The sequence below is a fragment of the Peromyscus leucopus genome, chromosome 15, assembly GCF_004664715.2.
Source record: "Peromyscus leucopus breed LL Stock chromosome 15, UCI_PerLeu_2.1, whole genome shotgun sequence".
In the NCBI taxonomy this organism is placed as follows: Eukaryota; Metazoa; Chordata; class Mammalia; order Rodentia; family Cricetidae; genus Peromyscus; species Peromyscus leucopus.
In genome coordinates this window covers 25,727,532-25,738,816 of record NC_051076.1, presented here as the reverse complement: position 1 = coordinate 25,738,816, position 11,285 = coordinate 25,727,532, and positions in this window count along the sequence as shown.

Genomic DNA, 11,285 nt, shown 5'->3' with positions numbered 1-11,285 from the left:
AAAAAGGGAGATAAGGGAGATGATTCAGTTATCGCTTTTAAACAGAGACCTTAGAAGTCTTGATTAATACGTATTTTTTTTATTGTGAAGAAAAACCAACAGTTTTTTTTAAAAGAGCTACATATTAAAGTCATATGTTTAAATAATTAGAAAAAAACAATTAGTTTTTTCAACCTTGGTTCCTCTGGAGTGCCAGGGGCGGAGTTCTGGTGATGTTCTCACAGTAATTAGTTCTTTTCTTCAGATAATACCTGTAGGAGTGCCAGGTGTATCCATCATCTTTACATCAGAGTTGCTCTAATACAGTCCTTTCCCCTTAGCATCTGTGAGATAGTTAAGAACACACACACACACACACACACACACACACACACACACACACACAGAGGCATGCATGCATGCATGCATGCACGCACGCACGCACGCACGCACGCACGCACGCACGCACGCACGCACGCACGCATGCATGCACGCACTTTTTCACTTGGAAAGTGTTAAGGCTTGGGGAAAGAGGAACAAGAGAAGGAGAAGGACATCAGGGGCCAGCCACCCAGCTACACAGCCAGCAATGGAGTAAGAAAGACAGGCATGAAGTCCTGTGCCTTCCGGGAAGGAGCTGAACCTCAGATGGGGAGTGTGGAATTCCTGGGGCCTGAGAAACAGCAGGGAGAGGGTGCCAGGACATGGAAAATAGCACTGACTAGGAGGTGAGTGTTGTTACAAAGTTGGTCAGTTTTCACACACATCTCTTCCCCTGACTCTTAGTATCTCTTTCTGGCTGGTGTGCCCCACCCTGATGTGATATGGGTAGCTTCCAGTTCTGGCCCTCGGTTAGCGCCGTGTGGAAGTCCCTTGGCACAGATGCCTGCTTCTTCCTGGACAACCTGGGATAGTTATGTATAATCTGTTCTCATAGAAGTGGAATAAAAGTCTTTTCTCCCAAAGTAGCAAGTGATTCAGCTCTAAGGTGATCGTGATGGCACCTTGTCCCTCAAGTTGTAGGCTTTTTACTTATTTTCTGATACGTTGACTCTTGGTGCTCTCTTATCCTTGTGGGTTTTCTGCTTCCTGACTACTGGCTTGGTTCTTAACCCACAAACTTAATCCTCATTCCTGACTGCTCAGTGAGCTGCCAAGCCATATGGACTTTACCCGTTTTCAGCCCACACCTGTAATTCTTAGATTTGTTGTGTTTTTCTGCCTGGCTTCCCGTGTTGCTCTGGGTTGCCTCATCAGCAATCAGCTCTGATCCAACAAGGGGGTCCAATTTTTTGAGCAGTCGGGTGTTGGAGTTGTCCTCACATCTTCATCTAGCATCTGGCACAATTCTCATGATATTTCCAATCATGAAGTTAATTTCATAAGTAATAATTCAAAGAGGCTTCAACAGAGGTATTTTATAATCAAGGAATGACAATTCTTTCCTGTTGTTGAGTTAGTTATGCCTTTGTAAATTATAATATAGTACTACAAAATTCTATTGAGTTCCTACAGTGTCTCGAAATTGGGGTCATTCCACCTCTCCAAAGAACACCAGCCCTATTCCTGTGATGAAGAATATTTGATACAGTATTTATGGGTGACAATTTCTTATGCTTCTTCTTTACACTAACAGTGAACAAAAGTCAGTTTTCCTGTGGAGTCTACATTTTAGTAGTAATTTCAGCAGTATGAACTCATAACTTATCTCAATAGGATATTATGAAACGAAGTTTTTTTCCCCCCACATCCAGGCTAATTTATCCAAATCAAGATCCTCAGTTGGAAAAGCAAACTCAGTCTCTGGTTCCAGCAAAATTGGCAGTATGTCCTGCATGTATGTTGAGAGCATCCAGCTCTGGAGAACTCTTGGCCAACAAGCTCAAGATTAATTTCTTATGGTTCCTCCAAAATGTTGTATCTCCAAGGTAAGATATGGTGGGCTCTAAAGTAGTAGTTCTTTCAGACCATTGCTCCTAAGAATTTGCACTGAGCATGCAGGAGGTAGAGGCAGAGGAAGATGAAATCTCTGTGAGCCTAGTCTACCTATTTAGTGATTTCCAGGCCAGCCAGGGCTACATAGGAAGACCCTGTTTTGAAAAAGAAAATTCACATTAAATTTATTTGTGGAGCTATAACTGGTTATGACAGATCATTGATGAGCCTGAGGGCATGTTGTCAACGCCATTTCTAACCTTCATCAAGCACTTTCAGACGGGCCTCCTCAAGCAGTTGTTGTCCACAGTGCCCACTTGACACCACAACGTCATGCTCGACAGTGCCTCTGAGGCTGCTCTCTGACCTTCAGGCTTTGATGGGGCTGTGGATCCTGACCACAGAAAGGAATTGAGAAAGTGCTGGGCAATCACATGACCCGTCATTATTTCCTGTTATTAGCTTGGCATGGGTGGGGTCATCAGCAGAACTTCATTCCAAGTGTGTGTTGAAATTTTTTGCTGTCCTTTGAAATCCCAAGTAATGATTTCCTCCCATTGTACAACGCAAGAAGTCTGATGAAGCAACACATTTGGTAATTTGTGTTTGGAGATCTCGTTCACAAAGGCCGCCTATAGATGTTCTGGGTTTGCTTGAGTGACAGTTAGTGCTGGATGATGCCGTAGGGGCCACCGGCTAAGTCTACGCGGTAATAAAACACATCCTATAGGAACAGAGGCAGAGATAAGCAAATCTAAGAGGGATAGAGCAACAACTCAAGGGTGTATCAATCAGACAGCCAAGGTCACGGTGAGCAGAATGGAACACCAAGAAAATAGTCCCCGATAAACCAATGCGGTAATTGGAAGTGTTTGTGGTGATGGGAAAGAGGACTCTGGAGGCCTCCAGGGTGAGATAAGGCAAGCAATCAACGTGTCACGGTAATTTGTTAGCTGTCGTGGCTTCGGGTCGAGGTGTATAAACCTGCCTGATGTGATGTATGAAGCCCGCTAACCCTAGGAAAGTTGGCCATAGAAGGACAACAGCAAAGTGGAGCCTGCTTGGTGCTGACGGGGGCGTCATCTGCACCTGTAAATGTGACATCTTCCCTGATGAAGGGAGTGGTTGACTACAAGCCTCCTACATCAAGCCTTAGTGAGCACAAAAGACTATTTCACGCTTTCCCCTGGTCTTCATGACGAGTTCACAGGAACCGATGTTCTTTAAAAGCTGCAAAATGGGTATATAGACTCCTCACCTCTACAGGCCAAAAGACATCCACTGACCTTCTAAACCCATGAGTGCTGTACAGCCCTCATGTCACAGACAACAGCCTAGCTATGTGCACTTTTCTCTGATCCCGAGGCTGCGTGGATGATAGTCCCACCACACTGCTAACCTCACACATGACTTAGGCATCGCTTTTCTTGCTAGCATCACACCAACAGCACCTTCAGTATTGCAGGGCTTTTTCACCTATTCTGCACTGAACTCAGCTGAGACCACCTGGCCCAGCTCATGGATAATAGATTGCTGTGGCAGCACCTGGTCTTTGCTCACTCAACACCTATTATTTTCATTTTTTCCCTCAGAAACAAACTCTGATGTTATCTAATAATATGATATATAGAGCTAAGAGGGTGCTATTCCTAATATCCTTTGCAGTTGGGTTTGATTATGCGATAAAGTTCTGGCCAGTAAGATTCAAGCAGAAGATGTTGGCTAAGACTTCTGGGAAATTCCCTGGAGTGGGAACTGAGTCCTGAGGCCCAGTCCTTTGGCTTAATCTTACTCCTGCTTCCCACAGGTTGAGAACACATAAGATAGCCAGATCTTATCATTTAGCCCGACTTTGAGAATAGAAATCACCTAATGGGGATGGCCGGTTCATGAATTAGATGGGGTCTGGGTCTTTTGTAATTAGGTGGAGCTTCAATCTCTCTCTCTCTCTCTCTCTCTCTCTCTCTCTCTCTCTCTCTCTCTCTCTCTCTCTCTCTCTCTCTTTCTCTCTCTCTCTGGACCTCCACAGGATATGTTTAAATGGCTCCCTTTGTGAGACCTTGATTAACTCAAGGTCATCTTGGATTTGGAGTTAGAGAATGTATCCTAGCCACTCTTTTGCTTCGTTCCTTATGGATTGCCCTTAGATTGGCTTGTCCACAGTTATGTTCCTAATAATCAACTCATGTTAGCTTTCTTTTCTTAGAAAAAGGGGGGGCGTTTAGGATGTTGCTCAGGTTGACATCCAACTCATGATCCTCTTGCCTTACTCCACCCCCCACCAAGGGCTAGGATTACAGGCAAACTCCACCATGCCTGGCCAATGTCAGTTTCTCAGCGAAGGATTTCATATCTTCTTCACCTCTATGGTCCTACTTTGGTCTACTCGGCTTGTTGCAGTCCAGGTATGATGTCCATCCGTTTTTATGTTAATATAGTGTAGTAAAGAAGCAGTTGTCAAGTCTCTGTTCTTCCCAGTCTGCCCCATGCAGGCCCCAGTTGCTAGAGAAGCATCACTTAGCTCACTCGGGTCTCAGTTTTTTTGTCTGTAGAATAAATGGGACACCCCACCCCAACGGAGGCAACTCACTTCAATTCCAAGTTGGAGATCGGTAGTGACCAGGCCTGAACCTGAAAGCTCCTGCTCAGCTCCCCCCATCATCCCTATACCTCCCAGCTCGTTGTGAGAGCCAGGTGAGGTCATGCACGAAGAGGCATTTTTTACGTTCTGGAAAGTGGCATGAAGATCTTTGTGATCATTGCTGGGATTTATGCTTCCTAACAATCCAAGCGACAGAGCGAGGCCTCAGCTCTTAGAGAAAATTACTTGCCTTCACTGTTTCATTTTCCCCACAAACCTCAGGGGAGTGGCTCTTAGGCTTTGTAAAGAGGCAACTGATACTTAGGAGGTTTTACACTAAACGGAGGAAGCTTCTGTTGGCCTTTCTTGTGTCTGAATCTTCCCCGGTCTCACGGTGAGCTGGAGTTGGCTTTCCTTTGCCACCAGGGACCACAGTAATCACAGTAATAACATCATCCCCTTTAGGGCTTCTCTCTCTCTCTCTCTGTCTCTCTGTCTCTCTCTCTCCCTCCCTCCCTCCTTCCCTCCCTCTCAGGATTCTTTGCTCCTCTTTTACGCTCAGATGGCTTCAAAGCCAGCTCAGATACAGTTCATCTCTCTCTCTCTCTCTCTCTCTCTCTCTCTCTCTCTCTCTCTCTCTAGATGTGTGTGCAGATGTATGGAGGCTAGAGCTAAGCCTTAAGTGCCATTCCTCAGGAGCTGTCCACTTTCCAAAAAAAAATTTATTGGGGCTTTGAGGTTCAGAGTACTGAGTCCTCTTGCAAAAGACCCAGGTTTGAGTCCCAGCACCCACATGGTGGTTCACAACCATCTGTAACTCTAGTCCCAGGGGATCCAGTGGCCTTTTCTGGCCTCCATGAACACCAGGCATGCAGGTGGGACACATGCAGACAAAACATCTGTATGCAGCAAATAACTAAGTAAATAAATAAAATTTATAATTAAGTTTGTAAACACACACACACACACACACACACACACACACACACACACACACACACACTCAGTGCCCTTGGAGTCCAGAGATGATTTTAGACCCCTGGAATTGGAGTTACAGGTGGCTGTGAGTTGTCCAGTGTGGGTACTGAGAACCGAACTTCTTGGGTCCTCTGTAAGACCAGCAGGAGCCCTTAACCATTTAGTCATCAGTTCCCACTATTTTTTTTTTGAAACAAGGTCTCTCACTGATGCCCCAGCTTCCCCCCTAACACCCTCCCCCTGCTTAGGCTGGACTAGGCTGGCCACCAAGCCTCAGGGAGTGTCCTCTCTTCACCTCCCCAGCCATGGGACTATAATCATGCACTGCTATGCCTGCTTTTATTTTATTTTATTTTTTTAATGTGAGGTGCTGGGGATTGAATGCAGGGCCTCATGCTTGCGTAGACTTGAGCCGTACCCACAACCCACACACAACTACTTTCTGACTGTTGAAAGCACTCCAATGAGGATGTTCTTGAAGAGGTAAGCCCCAAAGCATCTGGAAGCAGGATTAGGATTCGGGTCAGTGGGGACGTGGTCAAGAGCCAGTTTTGGGAAGGAAAGAAAGGAGATAGAAACTGGAGAGGCATTGTGGTCCCTCAGGGGGATGTCGCTATTTGCGGGAGGGTCCATCATTCTGAACTGGAGGACACTGATGAAATATCTCCCAAGGAGCTGCTGTGGCGCTGGGGCTGTGCAGCCTACAGGATGGAGATTTTGCCCGTCTCACGCCCTGGAGCTATGCCGCTACTGTCCACAAGGAGGCGCCGACTCTTGCCTTTGTCTTTCTGTTTGACCTAAGGATTTTGCAGAGGATCTGAGTTCTTAAGAGGAACCGGCTTCTTTAAGAGGATTTGGCCTCCAGAAATAAAAGAATTGTAGTGTTTTTTTTTTTTAAACTGGAGAAGCTCTCAAAGTTCTTATTTGATGGAGGTGAGCAACGGAGGTCCGGAGAGGTTAAGTGATCGGTTCAAACTTTTGCGGTAAAATACTGTGTTAGGATGGTAATGTGGGTTCTTAAAAATTTTTCTAATTAAATGTTCTTTCTATGAAATCTTTTTGCAATCAAGAAGTCAGGATATTTGATGAATAATGGTAGGAGAGTGGAACAGATTCGCGAATTACCCGATTTATTTTCTGGCAGTAGTAGCCGCTTTAAAAGAAAATGGCTCTGAAATAGTTTTCAAAGAGAGCAGGGTCGCAAAGACGGACCTGTAAATTGTAATGTCTCTGTCTTCTTTTCCCCAGTGCTCTCCATTCCATTTCCTGTTTATGATCCCACCTTCTGGGGTATTTGGTCTCATAAACTGTGGGAGACTCCATTGCACGTACACGTTGACCTTGGTAGCTTTTTTCTTTTGTTCACCAATGGGAGTTATTATGACAACCTAGAAAGGAAGATAATAGCAAGGGCACATTTCCTTTATCTTGATCTCTGCTGACTGATTTCCTGTGTGGCCAGGAATGTGGGCCTGGGCTCACTTCCAAGACTATGTGTAACCAAGAACTGGAAATGGAAAACTTAGCAAATGTTCAACAGTTTTCTTTTGCCCCCCAACACCCGCCCGCTGAATCTCTCCTGTAGCCTTTTATACCCCAAGCTAGCCTTGGCTGGCTGTGTAGCTTCAAACTTACAGAGTGCTAGAATTATGCCACCATGCCCTGGCTAGCAAAACTCAGGGGCTTTGTGCTTAATAGCCAAGGTGCACCCTCAGCTCTTCTCTTAAATCCAACCTGTATATACAGAGAGAAAACTCAATGCACATTTCCACCTCGTGGTGTACTGGAGGTGACCAACAATTGGCTTCCAAGAGTGGATAGCTCCTAGAAGTTAGGATCCTGTTGTCATGGGTAACCAACAATAAGACACAGTGGTGTGGAGTGTGCACAGTGTGGATGTTAGGTCATGCTCCAGGGTAAAGCTTTCTTTTCTCCCGAGGGCCAGCTTGCCAGCACAGTAGTGTCTTTGGAGAATTATACTTTATGAAGTTTCTTGAGATCTTTCCTTGTCCCTGCAGATATGTAGCACTCACTATTATTTTAATTATTATGCAGAGTGCTGCTATGTGGCTGGACCACAGTTTTATATAATTGATAATTAAATGAGGGGTATCCTTGCTTGAATTTCTCCAGAAAAAGACTCGGAGGCATGGCTTTGGGTGCAGACAGTACTTTTAAAAAAGCAAGTGAACCCAGAAAGCACAAGTCGTACAGCGAACCAATTGAGCCAAACCCGCTCATTTCAGCCAGGACCCAGACAAGGAATTCACATTTGGTGAGCTGAGACACCTCCTCAGTCTTTCAGTTTGCTTCCGTTTGTCACCCCTTTCTTGCAGTTTTCCTGAGGAAACCGGGTCATTTTCCTTACCTCCCGTGGCTCCCCACCGTATTGTTTCACGTGCTCTTTGTCAATGCAGCATGTTGTACAGAAGTCTCTTATCTGTGGCTTCACTTTCCGTGTTTTGTTACCGTTGGCAACTGCGCTCTGAAGCATCAAGTGGAAAATTCAAGAAATAAACAATTCGGAAGTTTGAAATTGGATGCCGTTCTGAGAAACTTGACGGACTCCCACTTCACCCTAGTCCACTCTTGCCCGAATCTGCATCATCCCTTTGTACAGTGTATCCACCCTGTATAGGCTGCTTGCTTGTCGGTAACAACCTGAGTTATCGGTCGCACTGTCAGGGTTTTTACACTCAACCAACCCTTATTTTATTTAATAATTGTCCCAAAATGATGTTGGCAATTGAGACATGCCAAATAAAGTCATAAAATGCTTTAGGTGAAGAGCAGAAAGTGCTTGATTTAACAAGATGTGTATGAACAGGACAAAGAAGCACAATATAGGGCCTGGCACTATCTCTGGTTTCAGGCCTCCATTTTAAACGTATCAGTCTATGGGCAAGGGGAAATACTCGAATTCATGTAAATTATTCTTAAATTCAGAAGTAGAGTTTTTTTTCCAGTTTAACAATAGTAAATACTGGTAGATATTTATTATTAAGCTTGATTTATTGTTATATTATCATTTTATGATAAAATTTATATTCTAATTTTTTTCATAGAATATGTTTTGATCATGTTTCCCCCCTCCCCTAATTCTTCCCAGATCCTCTCCACTTTCCCACCCACCCATGTTCTTTTCTCTTTCTTTAAAACAAATGAACAAACAAACCAAACCAAACCAAACCAAACCGAACCAAACCAAACCAAACCCCTCAACACACACAATCTCCCCACCAAAATACAAAAGTGGAAATAAAAATAAACAAGCAAAAATAAAATAAGGCAAAAATGCCCAAGCAAAGGAAAATGAGACAAAAAGTCTACAAAGCACCACTGTGTTCATTTTGTGTTTGTCAACTTCTGGGGCCTGTCCTGGAGTGTGGTTGATACACCCAGTGAGAACCCATTGGAGAAAACAGATGTTTCCTTGGCCAGTGGATGTCAATTGCAAATAGCTTCTTGGGTAGGGGAAGGAGCCTGCATCCACTCTCCCCTCTCAGTGCTGGGACCCTGTCTGGCTTGGACCTGTGTGGTCTTCGTGTGTGCTCTCACAGTCTCTGTGAGTTCACATGTCCATCAGTCCTGTTGTGTCCTTGGTGTCAGCCTTTACATCTGGCTCTCACACTCTTTCCACCTCCCCTTCCTCATAGTTCTCTGAGCCCCAAGGAGAGGGAGTTTGATGAAGACATCTCATTTAGGACTGATTGCTTCAAAGTCTTTCACTCTCTGTACATTTCAATTTTATTTAAAGAAATACTGAGTAGATATTACAGATAGCTTTCACATGCCAGCCCCATCTCTCCTACTGATAGTTTCCCCTTCTATAAAAATTTTATTGTAGTATGGTAAATCTGTCACAATTAATGGACTGACACTGAACTGACAGACTTTCAAAGTCTTAGTTTATCAGATTTCCTTAGTTTTCCCTAATATCTTTTCGCTGTGGTAGGATCATAATAAGATACTATAATGCATTTAGTCTGTGAGTCTCCTTAGGCTCCTGTTGGCTGTTTCTCTGGCCTTCCTTGCTTCTGTTGACCTTGACAGACCTTGACAGGAGCGTGGGTTAGATACATCACCGGATGCTCTTCTATTAGAGTCTGTCTGATGATTTCCTCTTGGGTTTTCATGGGAAGATCTCAGAGTTAAAGCACTGTTTCATCAGGGTGTATCAAAGGTACAGATTATCGGTGTGATTTGTGATTGCTGATTTCGACCTTAGTCACTGGCTGAAGGAGTGTTTCTCAAGCTTCTCTCCTCAAGGTATTCTGCCCTCCCCAGGTCTCCATCCTCCCACATTTCTTTGTACAGACGTCACTACGGCAGCCCACACACCAGGAGTGGAGGGTTATATTCCCTGTCCTTACAAGACTCTCCTTTTGAGGGTTTACTGTGTATGGGAATTATTTGGAACCCTGTACGATGTGTTTACCTTCCCTCCCTATTTATTTACTCAGCCATGTATTTACACTGATATGGACCAGGGATATTTTTACTACATTGATAGTAAAAATTCAATACAATTTTTGCTTCTTAGCTTTGGATAGTGGGAACATTTTCAGGTATATACTTTCAGGTATATATAGGAACATTGACCAGGTATGTATTCTCTACCAAGTTGCAGGCATTTTTTTAATTTTTATGAGAAGTTCCTTAATTTCTGGCATTCACTGATCCTTAGGGATAGAGATTTATTCCATCTACCTCCAGTAATTGGTAGGGAAGGATTACATTTTACGAAGGAGGTATATAAACACCCGCTATTCTGTGATGGGCTACATTGCTCTCTTTCTTCTTTCACAGAGCTTCCCCTTAACTATTGTTAGTGGAGGCCTCTAGGTTTTAGTTTTGTCTAAATTTCCCAACTGGGGATCAATTTAAGAAAATGTATGACACATTTTCCTGTTTCTGTAACTGTTTTTCAGTGAGGATGTGGCCCTGTGATGTCTTGGCACATGTGTGCCTTTGTGAGCATGCGTGTGTGCTTGTGTGTGTGTGTGTGTGTGTGTGTGTGTGTGTGTGTGTGTGTGTGTATAGGATCTGGATCTTATTTGCTATCTGTACACGGATCTTGTTGCCTAGATGTCGCCAGGTGAGACAGCCACATGGGCTTATTACCTTTCTCCCCTGTTTCCCAACTCTCTTTCATCTGGTCTCTCAGGGCTTTGGTTTTTCCGTTTTGTTCTTTAGCCATGCAGTTAAAAGCATGTTTTCACATTTTTTTCCCCCTGGAATTTCTAAATATTTTATATTTTAGAGTTTTTAGTCTCACATTGCCAAAAATAAAAGTGCTGCTCTTCACTTTTGTAGTCCACTGTTTTATTTGGAGAAATTAAAAATCCCTGCAAAACGTTATTTTAAATATATCCTACCTTCTGCCCAGAATTGGGTATTTTTAATTTATTCAATGAATATTTACACACCCATATACTGTTCTAAAGACTTGAGACAAATCAGTGAAGAAAATAAAAACAACAACAACAACAACCCCCCCCCCCCCGCTTTTCCATGAAGCTCACACTCTAGTGGGACAGACAGACAGTGAGAAATAAGCACAAGATGCAATTACATCGTGTTGTATATAGAACAGGATAAGTGCACTAGAAAAACATAACAAAAAAACGAGAGCAGCATTTAGGAGTCAAGACTGAGGGAAGAAGCCTAGGGTGGTGGTGCACATTTTAATTCCAGCACTCAGGGGGCAGAGGCAGGAGGATCTCTGTGAGTTCAAGGCCAGTCTGGTCTACAGAGTGAGTTCCAGGCTATTCAGGGCTACATAGAGAGGCCTTGTTTCAAAGAAAAGAAA